The following is a 13,542-nucleotide window of genomic DNA, read 5'->3' on the forward strand; positions in this document are numbered from 1 at the left end:
TTTCATATCATTTCATATAACTCTTAGGTTTTCTTCATTTCTCTTCATTCTTTGTTTTTATTTTTCCTCAGACAAGCTGGTGTCAAGGGATTTGTCTTCTGTCTGGGAAATGTGTTCTTCAGCCAGTTCTAGTCTACTCTTTTGTCCAATGCATTATCTATTTCTGTAATTTCAGTGTTCATCTTCTGGATTCCTAATTATTTTTTCTGTCTGATTTCTAATTGTCTATTTGTTTTGTCATTTTGCTCTAAAATGATTTCCTTTAATTCTTCAAGGGTACTGTCTGTCTTCTCCTTGCTTCTGTTTACAGTTTCCTTAAGCTATTGAAAGATCATATATATATATATATATATATGTGTGTGTGTGTGTGTATATATATATATATATACATCTTTTGAATTCCTTATCAGATAGTTCTTGTTCTTCCTCAGTGAGATTTCCTAAATCTTTACTTTGGACACTTGTTTCTGCTATCTTATCCTGTTTCATTTGTTTGTTTGAATGGAAGTTATGTGTTGTCTCCTAGACATTTTGAAATTGTTGTCATTATTTGTTGGTTATGTGCTGAATTGTTTCACCCTGGTCTTATGTTTTACATTTTTTTTAATATAACCAGAAGTGTGGGGCATGTGTGCTTCTTTGGTTGTTAGCTTGGCTGTACTGGGTCACTCTCCGGCTTTCTCTCTGTTGGTGGAGTATCTGATGGGAATGTGAGTATAAGTTTCTGTTTGTCATAAGGAGGAGCTGCAGTTGGAATGAGCAGGTGTTGTCCACTGTCTGTCATTGATCTTGTGGTGTAGGACTTGTTATTGATTGTCATCTGTTGGGTGAGATGGCCGGTATAGTAGATATGGCTAACTAGTAGGAGCTCTGGTAGCATAGTGCCTAAGGCACTTGACTGCTAACCAGAAGGCTGGCAGTTCAAACCCACCAGCCACTCCTTGGAAGGAAGGTTGGGCAATCTACTTCCATAGTGATACTGCCTTGGAAACCCAAGGAAGAGTCACTATGAGTCAGGGCCGACTTGATGGCAAATAACAACAACAACAGTGAAGAGTTAATGTGTTCCTCCCATTGGATGAGGCAACAAAACCAAGAAGAAGAAGAACAGATGGAAAAGATAGTAGACAGGAAATAGAGAAAAAGGAAAGAGAGTATAAGAAAAAGAGAAAAAAGTGTGGGGGATAAGTGGCATGAAACTTTGGTAAAAATTAAATAAGAAGAAGTAGAGGGGGAAATGAAGAGATAGAAAGGAATAAAAATTGGGGAAAAGGAAAGTAGAAATATAAAGGGAGGATAAAGTAATTGAGGAGGGCTTTTCTAGTTATGGTCAGCCAGTGGCCCTGTGTGCAGACAGATGTGACAGAATCTGCTCCACCAGATTGTGCACGCACATAGGTCAAAGTAGATTGGCTCAAGAAGTCACCTCCAGGTGAGAAGGCTGTAGTTTCTTGTCTTTTGTACTAAGTGTAAGATAGATAAGCCAGTGATGCAGGCATGGGAGAAAGACAGCTAAAGCTCTTGGGTCTGTTTGGAGTGGTTTTCTGAGGGTGTTTTCAGCCATCAATAAAAACCCTAAAGCTCAAATCCCCTAGCCACCTGCAAGAGAAAGGGCAGGGCCCCTCCACAAAGAACCTGAAACCCCAGGAGGCAGTTCCACATCATGCCAATAGGGTTGCTAATAGCTGGATTCAACCCCACAGCAGTGGGTCTGGTTTGAGGTTTGGTTTACTCAGGAAGATGCCTTGCCTTTACCTTACTCTCTCCTGACTCCATGACAGCTTTGGCTATGGGAGTTCTGATTCATTTCCCCATACAATGTTTTCCTCAGTGTCTTTAGCTCACCTTAAGATACTCCAGATCAGTTTACCCTGTGTCTTTAATGCCTGTGGATTCTATGAAGTGTTCCCCCTCCCCACCCTCTTTTGAGTTTGTAATGGCTTCTTTTGGGGCTGGTCCAGCTCCCACCCCACACACACACACACAGTACTGACCTCACTCTCTTTCCTGTCTTCACTAAATCTAACACTTTATCCTCTTACTAGATGCTCATAATTACAGAATCATTATTTATATCTGTTTCACTGAGTTTCTCTAAATCTCTGTTGAAGAAGGTTCAGGTAGGGTCTGTTAGTAGGTCTCCCAATGTGACTCCCAAAATGACTGAGGTCTTAAAAACATGTGAGTGGCCATCTAAGAGGCACCTATTACTCTCTCCTCATTCAGAGAAGTTAAGAGTGGAGAAAATCAAAGACATATGGAAACAGTTCATCCAAAGGACTAACGGACCATATCCTCAACCTATACAAACCTGAGACCAGAAGAACTAGTGCCTGGCTATCAATGCCAATGACTCAGAAAGGGGTCAAAATTGGAGATCTTGTATAGAACGGGGGGGGGAAATGTGGAACAAAACTTAGGATCATAAAAAAGACCAGGCTTACTAGTCACCCTTCAGGCCTGGAATTGAACTCACTCCTGTGGCTCACCTCACCCAAACAATAGACAGGCCTATGAGCTGAACACCAGTATCAAGGAGATGCATTCCTTAGAACAATCAATGATGGGAGATCCAAGGGCAGTATTTACACAAGGAAAAGTTTAGAAAGTAAAGAATACATAGGCAAGAAGGACACAGGTAAAGGGTACCCACAGTGAAGAAATGGGAAATGAGATGTTACACTGCTAAGAGTATAACCAGTACCACAAAAAAATGTAAATGAACTGCTCAATGTAAAATGAATTTGCTTTATAAATTTGCACCAAAATCACAATAAAAAGTTAAAAAATAAATAAAACAGACTTAAAAGGCAAAATATAAAACTGAAGATTTTTACCAATCTGTGCAGTCTAAAATTAACCTAACATGCAATCAAGATGTATACATAACTACTGGTGATTGGAATGTGAAAATTGAAAACAATGAAGGGATTGGTAGTTGAAAAATATAGCTTTGGTGATACAAAGGAGCTCTGCTGGTACTGTGGTTAAACCATTGGATTGCTACCCAAAAGGTTGGTAGTTCTAACCCCCCAGCTGTTCTGTGGGAAAAAAAGATGAAGCAGTCTGCTTCCATAAAGATTTACAGCCTTGGAAACCCTGTTGGGCAGTTCCACTCTATTGTATATTGTCACTATGAGTCAGAATCAACTTGATGTCAGGGAAGGATTTTTTTTTTTTTTGGTAATAGAAATGTCAGAGATCAATCACATGATAGAGTTTGGCAAGACCAATGACTTATTCATTGCAAATACCTTTTTCAACAACATAAGAGACAACTATACACATGAACCTCACCAAATGGAATACATGGAATCCAATCAGCTATATCTGTGGAAAGAGACAATGAAGATACTTGATCAGTCAGAGTAAGGCCAGTGGTTGAGTGTGGAACAGATAATCAATTGCTCAGATGTAAGTTTAAGCTGTAGCTGAAGAAAATTTAAAAATGTCCTCAAAAACCAAAATACATGACCTTGAGTATATTACCCCTGAATTTGGAGAACATCTGAAGAATAGATTTGATGCACTGAATGTTATGACACAAGACTAGACTAGTTATGGGATGACATCAGGGAAATAATGAGGAAAGCAAAACGTCATTAAAAAGACAGGAAAGGGAACTTCTGGCAGGATGGCAGAATAAGCAGACAAACTACATGGACCTTCTGCAACAAAGAACGAGAAACCAATTGAAAAAGACACAGAAGATAAACCTGGAGCCCTTAGCTTTGAAGGGAAGAATAAAGAAGTGGACTAAACACCAACTAATTGAAGAACCTGAATGAAAACAGTGAATAGGAGACAAATGTAGCTGCAGACTGTTGGCTGTCCTGATGGCACAGCCAACTTGACTATTTATAAGTGGCTTCTGATCCAGGTAGCAACCTAAGAATTGCTTCTGCTTGCCAAGGACTGCATGGGCAACTGCATTGGTGTCTGATGACTAGAAAGGAAAACAGTAAATAAAAGAACAAACACAACTGTGGATTGACTCTTGCCTGTCCTGGGAGCACAGACATTTTGAATTTGCTAGCAGCGTTCTCTGATCTGGGCAGCAACCTAAGAACATCTTCAGCTTGCCAAGGACAGCATGGGCAACCATACAGGAGGCTGATGACTAGAAATGTATGATATTTCCCTTATTACTCGTATACCTCACAACCACTTGGTGAACAGAAGTGTGGCCATCTACCACCTCCACCCACCTTTTGGACTGGTCAGAATCCCATCCCAGTCTGTGTTCCCTGAAAGAGCATGGGATGCCCTGTCCTACCTCCTCAGTTTGCTTTTGTTTGTTTTTAAATAATTATTCTTTTTTATTTCTCTTTTCTTTTTATTTTTTTCCTTTCCTTTCCCTGGTTCTTTTATTTTATTTTATTTTCATCTTGCCTTTTCCTGGTTCCCTTCTTTTCTCTCTCTTTTGATTTTTCCCATTTCTTGTTCTTTTTTTTTTTTTTTTTTGCAATTTTCTTATTTTTTTCTTTATTATTCTTTTACCATTTCTCTTTTCTCTTACTCACCCATCCCCAGATATTCTTTTTTTCCCCACTTTATTTTTCTTATGTCTTTTAAAATATATTTTTAAAATTCTTTTGTCATTACTGACTTTTTTTTTTTTTTTTTTTTGGTGATGTTTGTTTATGAAGTTTGTGGTTTTTGTTCTTTTGCTTTTATTTTATTTATTTATTTATTTATTTTTATCTAACTGAATGGGAGACAGAAAGTGTGCCCACACAACACAACCATATCTGCATCTCCTATAGCCCCACTCAATGAGTGAGGGCCAAAACTTGCCTCTGTGCCACTAACCAACAAAAGAAATTGTCCAGTACCAGCCTAATCCACTCTCAACTGTTCTTCATAAACAACTAACAGAGATCTATGCACACACTCTCATTCCCTATCATGCCCACCAGGAGACAGGGGTTGAGTGCCTAAGTACTGCCAACTAGCAAATAGAAGAGCACAGTACCCTGCTCACTGGGGTATATCAAAATAAAAGAAAAAACAAAATCTTGGGTGAATCACAGCAACATACTATCACCAATTAAATGTAAATACAACACCATAATGTCTCAGAGACAACTAACCGTCCCAAGCCACACAATGATGCAAGATAGAGTAGTACAAACAAGGGACCATGATGCAGACCCAGAAAACCTCCCTGAGGAAGAAGCAGCATTGGAAATCCCTGATAAGGAATTCAAAATAATTATATTTAGGTACCTTCAGTGAATTAAGAAACAGATTAAGGAAAACACAGACACAACTCTAGAACAACTTAGGAAAACAATGCAAGAACAAACTGACAAAGTTTATATATGAAAGGAAACTTTCTTTGTTGGATACAAAGGGTGGGAGGGGAAGGGAGGAGACACTGCAAAAAATAAAATAAAAATAAAAATAAAAGAACAAACTGACAAAACAAATGAAAAACTAGAACCCATACAAAAACAACAAATACAAAACCAGAATATCAATACTAAGATTTCAGAAATAGATAATATATTGAATGGGCAAAGGAACAGAATCAAATTAATGGAGGATAGAATTAGTGAAATTCAAGATAAATACCTCAATACTACTCATTAAGGGATCAATCAGAAAAGAAGATCAAAACAAAATGAAGAAAGCCTAAAATTCATGTGGGATACCATCAAGAGGAATAACTTATGCATCATCAGAATTCCAGAACAGGAAGAGACAAATAAAACCAGAGAAAATTGTCAAAGATTTGTTGGAAGAGAATTTGCCTAATATGACAAAAGATAAGAAGATATCCATTCAAGAAGTTCCACAAATCCCAAACAGGATAGACCTCAAAAGAAAATCACCCAGACATATCATAATCAAACTCGGCTAACCAAAGACAAAGAGGAGGTGAGAAGACAATGTCATGATATATATATATATATATAAATCTGAAGGAAAAACATTGCCAACCAAGAATTATATGTTGTTGTGTTGTTATGTGCCATCAAGTCAGACCCAAATCAAAGCAACCCCTTCTTGGGTTTCCAAGGCAGTATCACTACAGAAGTAGATTGCTTCATCTTCCTTCTGAGGAGTGGCTGGTGGGTTTGAACTGCCAGCCTTCTACCTAACAAAATTGTCCCTCAAATAAAATTGTGAAATTGGGACATTTTCAGATAAACAGAAATCAAGGGAATTTGTTAAGACCAGAGTAACCTTCCAAGAGATGATAAAGGGACAGAGAACCAACAAAAGCAGACAGTAAAATAACCAATGATTAACACACATGATGACCTAATCCAGAAATCAACCCAGTTACAGAAATATCAAAAGTAAAATAAGGTTACAAGACTATAAACAGGGAACCAGAGACATCAATTGGTAAATGAAGACAACTACAAACAAGAAAGAAGGGATAAACAGTGTAGGGACAGAACTACCAAGTGGAGAAGAAGTGAAGACAATTGCAAGATAGAACTGACTATTCTAAACTTGAGAAGAAAATTATAACTCACAGTTAACCACAAAGAAAAAATAATAAACCTTTGCCTCAAAATAAAAAAGAGGAGAGGCACAGATATTTAGCAAATACAAAAACAATAATAATAAAGGAAATGATAAAATGATTCACAAACAAAATGAGCTCAGCACACAAAATTATATGGAACAAAGAAATCAGCAGCACCCCACAAAAAAAACACATAACAAAATGACAGCAATAAGCCCATTCCTGTCAATAAACACACTGAATATAAATGGATTATATGCACCTCTAAAGGAATAGAGAGTTACAGACTGGATAAGGAAACATGACCCATCAATATGCTGTCTACAAGAGACTAACTTTAGACACAAACACAAAAATAAAACTTAAAGGTTGGGAAAAGATATATTAAGCAATGGCAATCAAAAAAGAGCAGGAGTCACAACACTGATTTCTGATAAAATAGACTTTAATACAAAAACCACCACAAGAAACAAGGAAGAACATTACATGATTAGAGGATCAAATGCTCAAGAGGACATAACCATAAATATCTACACACCCAATGAAAGAGCCTCAAAATACATAACTCAGACTTTAACAAAATTGAAAAGACAAATAGATGACTCTGTAATAGCAGCAGGTGACTTTAATACACCACTTTCAATGAAAGATAGAACAACTGGAAAGATACTCAACAAAGACACAGAAGAATTAAACAATACAATCAACCAACTGACCTTACAGATATCTACAGAGAACCTCACCCAACAATAGTACAATATACTTCCTTTTCCAGGGCACATGAACATTCTCCAGTATAGACCATGTTAGGCCACAAAGCAAACCTCAATAGTAGCTATTGGGATCTTAAAAGTTTGTAAGCTACCATCTAGATGCAACGATGGGTCTCTCCTTGTCTAGAGCAAAGAAGAAGAAGAAGAAAACCCAAGAAGCATGGAAATAATTAGTCCAAGGGACTGGTAGACCATGAGATCCTCAGCCTAATATGACCATGAGACCAGAACCAGAGACTGCTTTGCTACCAGTCAACCACTTGGAGGGGAATCAGTGTAGGAGATCCTGGATAGACTGGGAGAATAATGTAGAACAAAACTCAAAATCACACACACACACACACACACACACACATACACACACACAAAGACCATGTTTGCTGGTCTGATAGAGCCTGGTGAAACTCCTGAGACTGTGGCCTCTCGCTACCCTTCAGATCTGGAATTGAATTCACTCCTGTGGCTTCCAGCCAAACAAAAGATAGCATTTGGGGTGAACATTTACTTCAGGTAGATACACTACTTAGAGTGATCAATCATACGAGAACAGAAGAGCAGTGTTTGCACAGGGATACAGCTCAGGAGGCAGGAGTACATGGGAGGAAAGGACACAGGGAAGAGGTAACTGGGGAGGCAGTGGGAGGAGAGCTGTTGCATTGTGGGAAATTGCAGTAAATGTCATGAGATAAGGTGTATGTGTGCTGCTGTATGAAAAGTGAATTTGTTCTGTAAACTTCCACCCAAATCACAATAGAAGTTAAAACAAAAAAAAGCAAGCCTCAATAAATTTAAAAACATTGAAATACTGCAAAACATCTCAGATCACAATGCTATAAAATTAGAAATCAACAATAGGAAGATCAATGGAATAAGAGCAAATACATGGAAAGTGAATAACTCCCTCCTTAAAAACTACTGGGTAACAGAAGAAATAAAAAATGAAATTAAAGTATTCCTTGAATCAAATGAGAATGCAAGTACAACATACCAAAATCTTTGGCAGACAACAAAAGCAGTGAGCAGACACCAATTTATAGCAATAAATGTACACATAAAAAAGAAAAAAGAACCAAAGTCAATATTTTAACCCAACATCTCCAACAATTAGAAAAAGAGCAGCAAAAAAGCCCACAGTCACCAGAAGAAAAGAAATAATAAAGATTCGAGCAGAAATAAATGAAACAGAAAATAGAAAGACAATAGAAAAAAATCAACAAGACTAGAAGTTGGTTCTTCGAAAAGATTAATAAAATTGACAAACCACTGGCAAACTTAATAAATGAAAAGAAGGAGAAGATGAATAAAAAAATCGAAGGGGTGACATCACAACAAAACCAACTGAAATCAAAAGGATAATATTAGGATACCATGAAGAACAAATTTGTCATACCTCAACAAATTTGAAAACCTGGAAGAAATGCACAGATTTCTAGAAACACACTACTTCCCTAAACTAACACAGACTGAGACAGAAAATTTGAACAGATCCATAACAAAAGAAGAAATTAAAGAGGTCATAAAAAATTACCAACAATAATAGTCCTGGCCCAGATGGTTTTACTGGAGATTTCTACCAAACATTCAAAGAAGAGCTGACATCAATCTTATTCAAACTATTCCAGCACTATCCAGAAAAGGATTGTTGTTGTTGTTGTTGTTGTTATATGCCATCGAGTCAGACCCGACTCATAGTGACCCCTCCTTCGGTTTCCGAGGCAGTATCACTACGGAAGTAGATTGCCCAACCTACCTTCCTAGGAGTGGCTGGTGGGTTTGAACCTCCAGCCTTCTGGTTAGCAGTCAAATGCTTTAGGCACTATGCCACCAAGGGAAGAAAAATTGTTAGATAGGTATGAGACAAATATTGATATAGGTAGAGGGAAAGGCAATACACTAAAAGCAAGTGATTAACCAATAACACTAAGGAAAAGGAAGAAAAAGTGCACAAGAGGTACAGATAACAAAGATAAACACTTTTACATATACATAGGCTGTATGGTAAAGTATGTCTAGGCAAAAGGGAATATACCCATGACCATGTATAAGATTGACACACTGTATTTCTGCATACATATTTGTATGTGCTGTAAGAAAGTCCATATAAATAGAACTAACAGAGGGCAAAGTTATGATAACTTGTTAGCCACAGCCAAACACTCTGAGGGAGCAAGTTGTTGGACCTGTGGGCTCAGAACCATGGTTGTGGGGGACATCAAGCTCAATTGGCTTAACATACTACTCAAAAGCATTGTGTACATCATACTTCGGTAAGTATCAACTGGGGTCCTAAAAGCTTGCAAGCAGCCATCTAGATTCAATAATATAATTCAATAATCTCATCCAGAGCAAAGATGAATGAAGAAAATCAAAGACACATGGTAACAATTAGTACAAGGGACTAGTGGACCATGCAAACCTCAGCTGTATGACCATGAGACCATAAGAATTAGATGGTGCCCAGCTACCACTGTTAACCACTCAGAAAAGGATCAGTGCAGGAGATCCTGAATAAAGTGGGAGAACAATGTGGAACAAAACTCAAAATCTTTTTTTAAAAAAGACCAGGCTTATTGTCTGATAGAGAATGGTAAAACCCCTGAGACAATGGCTCCTACTCATCCTTCAGGAGTGGAATTGAACTCACTGCCATGACTTCCAGCCAAGCAATAGACAGGCATATAAGGTGGACATTTACACCAGGTAGGTACACTTCTTAGAGCAATCAGTCAGGGAGATCAAAAGGGCAATATTTGTACAGGGAGATAGCTCAGAGGGCAGGAATGCATAGGAAAGAAGGACACAAGGAAAATGTTAACAACATAGAGAAAGTGGGAAGAGAGGTGTTATATTATGGGGATGGCAGTCAATGTCATGAAATAAAATGTATATAAACTGCTGTATGGAAAATGATTTAGCTCTGTAAATGTTCACCCACATCACAATTTATAAAAAAAAAAAAAAAAAAGACAGGAAAGGAAGAGAAGACCTAAGTGGATGTTTGAAGAGACTCTGGAATTGGCTTTTGAATGGAGAGTAGCTAAAGCAAATGGAAGAAATGATGAAGTAAAAGAGCATAACAGAAGATTTCAAAGAGTGGCTTGAGAAGACAAATTAAAGTATTATAATGAAATGTGCAAAGATCTAGAGTTGGAAAATCAAAGGGGAAGAACATGCCTGTAAATTCTCAAGCTGAAAAACTGAAGAAAAAATTCAAGCCTTGAGTTGTAATATTGAAAGATTCTATGGGCAAAATATTGAATGATGCAGGAAGCATCAAAAAAAGATGGAAGGAATACACAGAGTCACTGTACCAAAAAGAACTGGTCGACATTCAACTATATCAGGTGGTAGCATATGATCAAGAACCAATGGTATAAAAAAAAGTCCAACCTGTCCTGAAGGAATTGGCTCAAAACAAGGCTCCAGCAATCAAGAGAATACCCATTGAGATGTTTCAACAAATTGATGCAGCACTGGAGGAGCTCACTCATTTATGCCAAGATATTTGGAAGAGATCTACCTGGCCAACTGACTGGAAGAGATCCATATTTGTGCCCACTCAAAGAATGGTGATCCCACAAAATGCAGACATTATTTAACAATGTCATTAATATCACACACAAGTAAACTTTTGCAGAAGATAATTCAAAATGGTTGCAGCAGTGTATTATTGCCAGGGAATTGCCAGAAATTCAAGTCAGATTCACAAGAAAACATGGAATGAGGGATTTCATTGCTGTTGTCATATGGACCTTAGTTGAAGGCAAAGAATACCAGAAAGACATTTACCTGTGTTTGATTATGCAAAAGCATTTGACTGTGGGGATCATAACAAATTATGGCAACATTGCATAGAATGGGAATTCCAAAATACTTAATTGTGCTCATGAGGAACCTGTACATGGACAAGATGCAGTCTTTTGAATAGAAAAAGGGAATACTGTGTGGTTTAAAATCAGAAAAGGTGTGTGTTAGTGTTATTCCTTTTCACTATACTTATTCAGTCTGTATGCTGAGCAAGTAATCTGAGAACCTGGACAAAAGAAGAAGAATGTGGTATCAGGAGTGGAGGAAGAGTCATTAACAACCTGTGATATGCAGGTGATACAACCTTGCTTGCTGAAAGTGAAGAAGACTTGAAGCACTTAGAGATGAAGATCAAAGATTACGGGCTTCAGTATGGATCACACTTCAATAAAAAGAAAACAAATTCCTACAGCTGAACCAATGAGTAACATTTCAGTAACAAACTGCAAAAAGATTGATATCAAGGATATCATTTTGGTTGTATCCACAACCAATGCCCATTGAGTACCAAAGAAAAACAAAAACAAAAAACCTCATTGCCATTGAGTAGATTCCAACTCATAGAGAACCCCCTTTGTGTTTCTGAGGTGGTTAATCTTTATGGAAGTAGATAGCCCTATCTTCCTTCTATGGACCCACTGGTGGGTTTGAGCCACTAACCTTCTGATTAGCAGTCAAATGCCTTAGGCAACATGCCACCAGAGCCCATTGAGTAGCAGTCAAGAATAAAGGAGGTATTGCATTGGGCAAATATGCTACAAAAGACCTCTCCAAAGTGTGAAGATCAAAGAGTCGTTTAGAAGGCTAAGATGTGCCTGACCCAAGCCATGGTATCTTCATTAGCCTTGTATGCATGTGAGAGTGGACAATAAATAAGGAAGACCACCAAAGAATCGATGCATTTGAATTGTGGTGTTGGTGAAGAATATTGAATGTATCATGGACTGCTAGAAGAACAAATCTGTCTTATAGGATGTACAGCTGGAATGCTCCTTAGAAATGAGAATGGCCAGACTTCGTCTCTGAAACTTTAGTCATGTTGTCACAAGGGACCATTCCATGGAGGAGGATATCATGCTAGGGAAAGTATAAGATCAATGTAAAAGGGGAAGACCCTCAACAAGATGGATTGATACAGTAGGTGTGATGATGGTCTCAAGCAGGGCAACAATTGTTAAGATGTCACAGAACAGAGCAGTGTTTCATTTTGTTGGACACGGAGTTGCTATGAGTGGAAACTGACTCAACAGCTCCTAATAACAACTGTTATAGAGCTGGACTGCTCTATAAGCTGTCCTTGGCTATAATCTTTTTGGAAATAAATTGCCAGACATTTCTTCCTCATCACCATTGGGGGGTAGAAACATTTAGGTTAGTAGTCCAGAATAAAGGTAAGTTGTGTTCAAGGTCATTCCAAAATGGAAACTGCCAGAAATTCAAGCAGGATTCTGAAGAGGATTTAAAATGACAAGTATTATTGCTGATGTACAATGAATCTTGACTGAAAGCAGAGAATACTAGAAAGATGTTTACCTGTGTTTTATTGACCATGGAAAGACATGACACATTGTGTGGAGGATAACAAATTATGCATAACATGGCAAAGAACAGGAATTCCAGAACATGTAATTGTGCTCATGTGGAACTGCATGAAGACCAAGGCAGTCGTTGGAACAGAACACAGATATATTGCCTAGTTTAAAATCAGGAGAGATGTGCTTTGGGGTTGTATATTTTCCCCATACTTATTCCATCTGTACATTGAGCAAATAATCCAAGAACCTGAACTGTACGAAGAAGAATGTGGCATTAGGATTGGAGGAAGACTCATGAACAACCTGTGATATGTACGTGATACAACCTTGCTTGCTGAAGATGACATGAAGCATTTATTGATGAAGATCAAAGACTACAACCTTCGGTATGGATTACACCTCAACATTAAGAAAACAAAAATCCTGACAACTGGACCAATAAACAATATCATGATAAATGGAGAAAAGATTGAAGTTGTCAGAGATTTCGATCTGTAATCAATGCCCATGGAAACAGCAGTCAAGGAAGCAAATGACCTATTACGTTGGGTAAATCTGCTGTAAAAGACCTCCTTATAGCACTAAAAAGCAAAAATGTCACTTTGAGGACTAAGGTGAGCCTGACCGAAGCCATGATATTTTCAATTGCCTCAGATACATGTGAAAGCTGGACAATGAATAAGGAAGACAGAAGAAGAATTGATGCACTTGAGTAATGATGTTGACAAAGAATGCTGACAGTACTAAGAACTGTCAGAACAAAAAACAAATCTGTTTTGTAAGAAGTACAGTCAGAATGCTCCTTAGAAATGAGGATGGGAAGGCTTCACCTCACATACTTTGGGCATGTTATCAGAACAGACCAGTACCTGCAGAAGAACATCATGCTTGGTAAAGGAGAGGGTCAGTGAAAAAGAGGAAGACCATCAAGGAAATGAATTGA

This window comes from Orycteropus afer, unplaced genomic scaffold, assembly GCF_000298275.1.
Source record: "Orycteropus afer afer isolate SDZICR_OR568_19922 unplaced genomic scaffold, OryAfe1.0 scaffold00350, whole genome shotgun sequence".
Lineage (NCBI taxonomy): Eukaryota > Metazoa > Chordata > Mammalia > Tubulidentata > Orycteropodidae > Orycteropus > Orycteropus afer.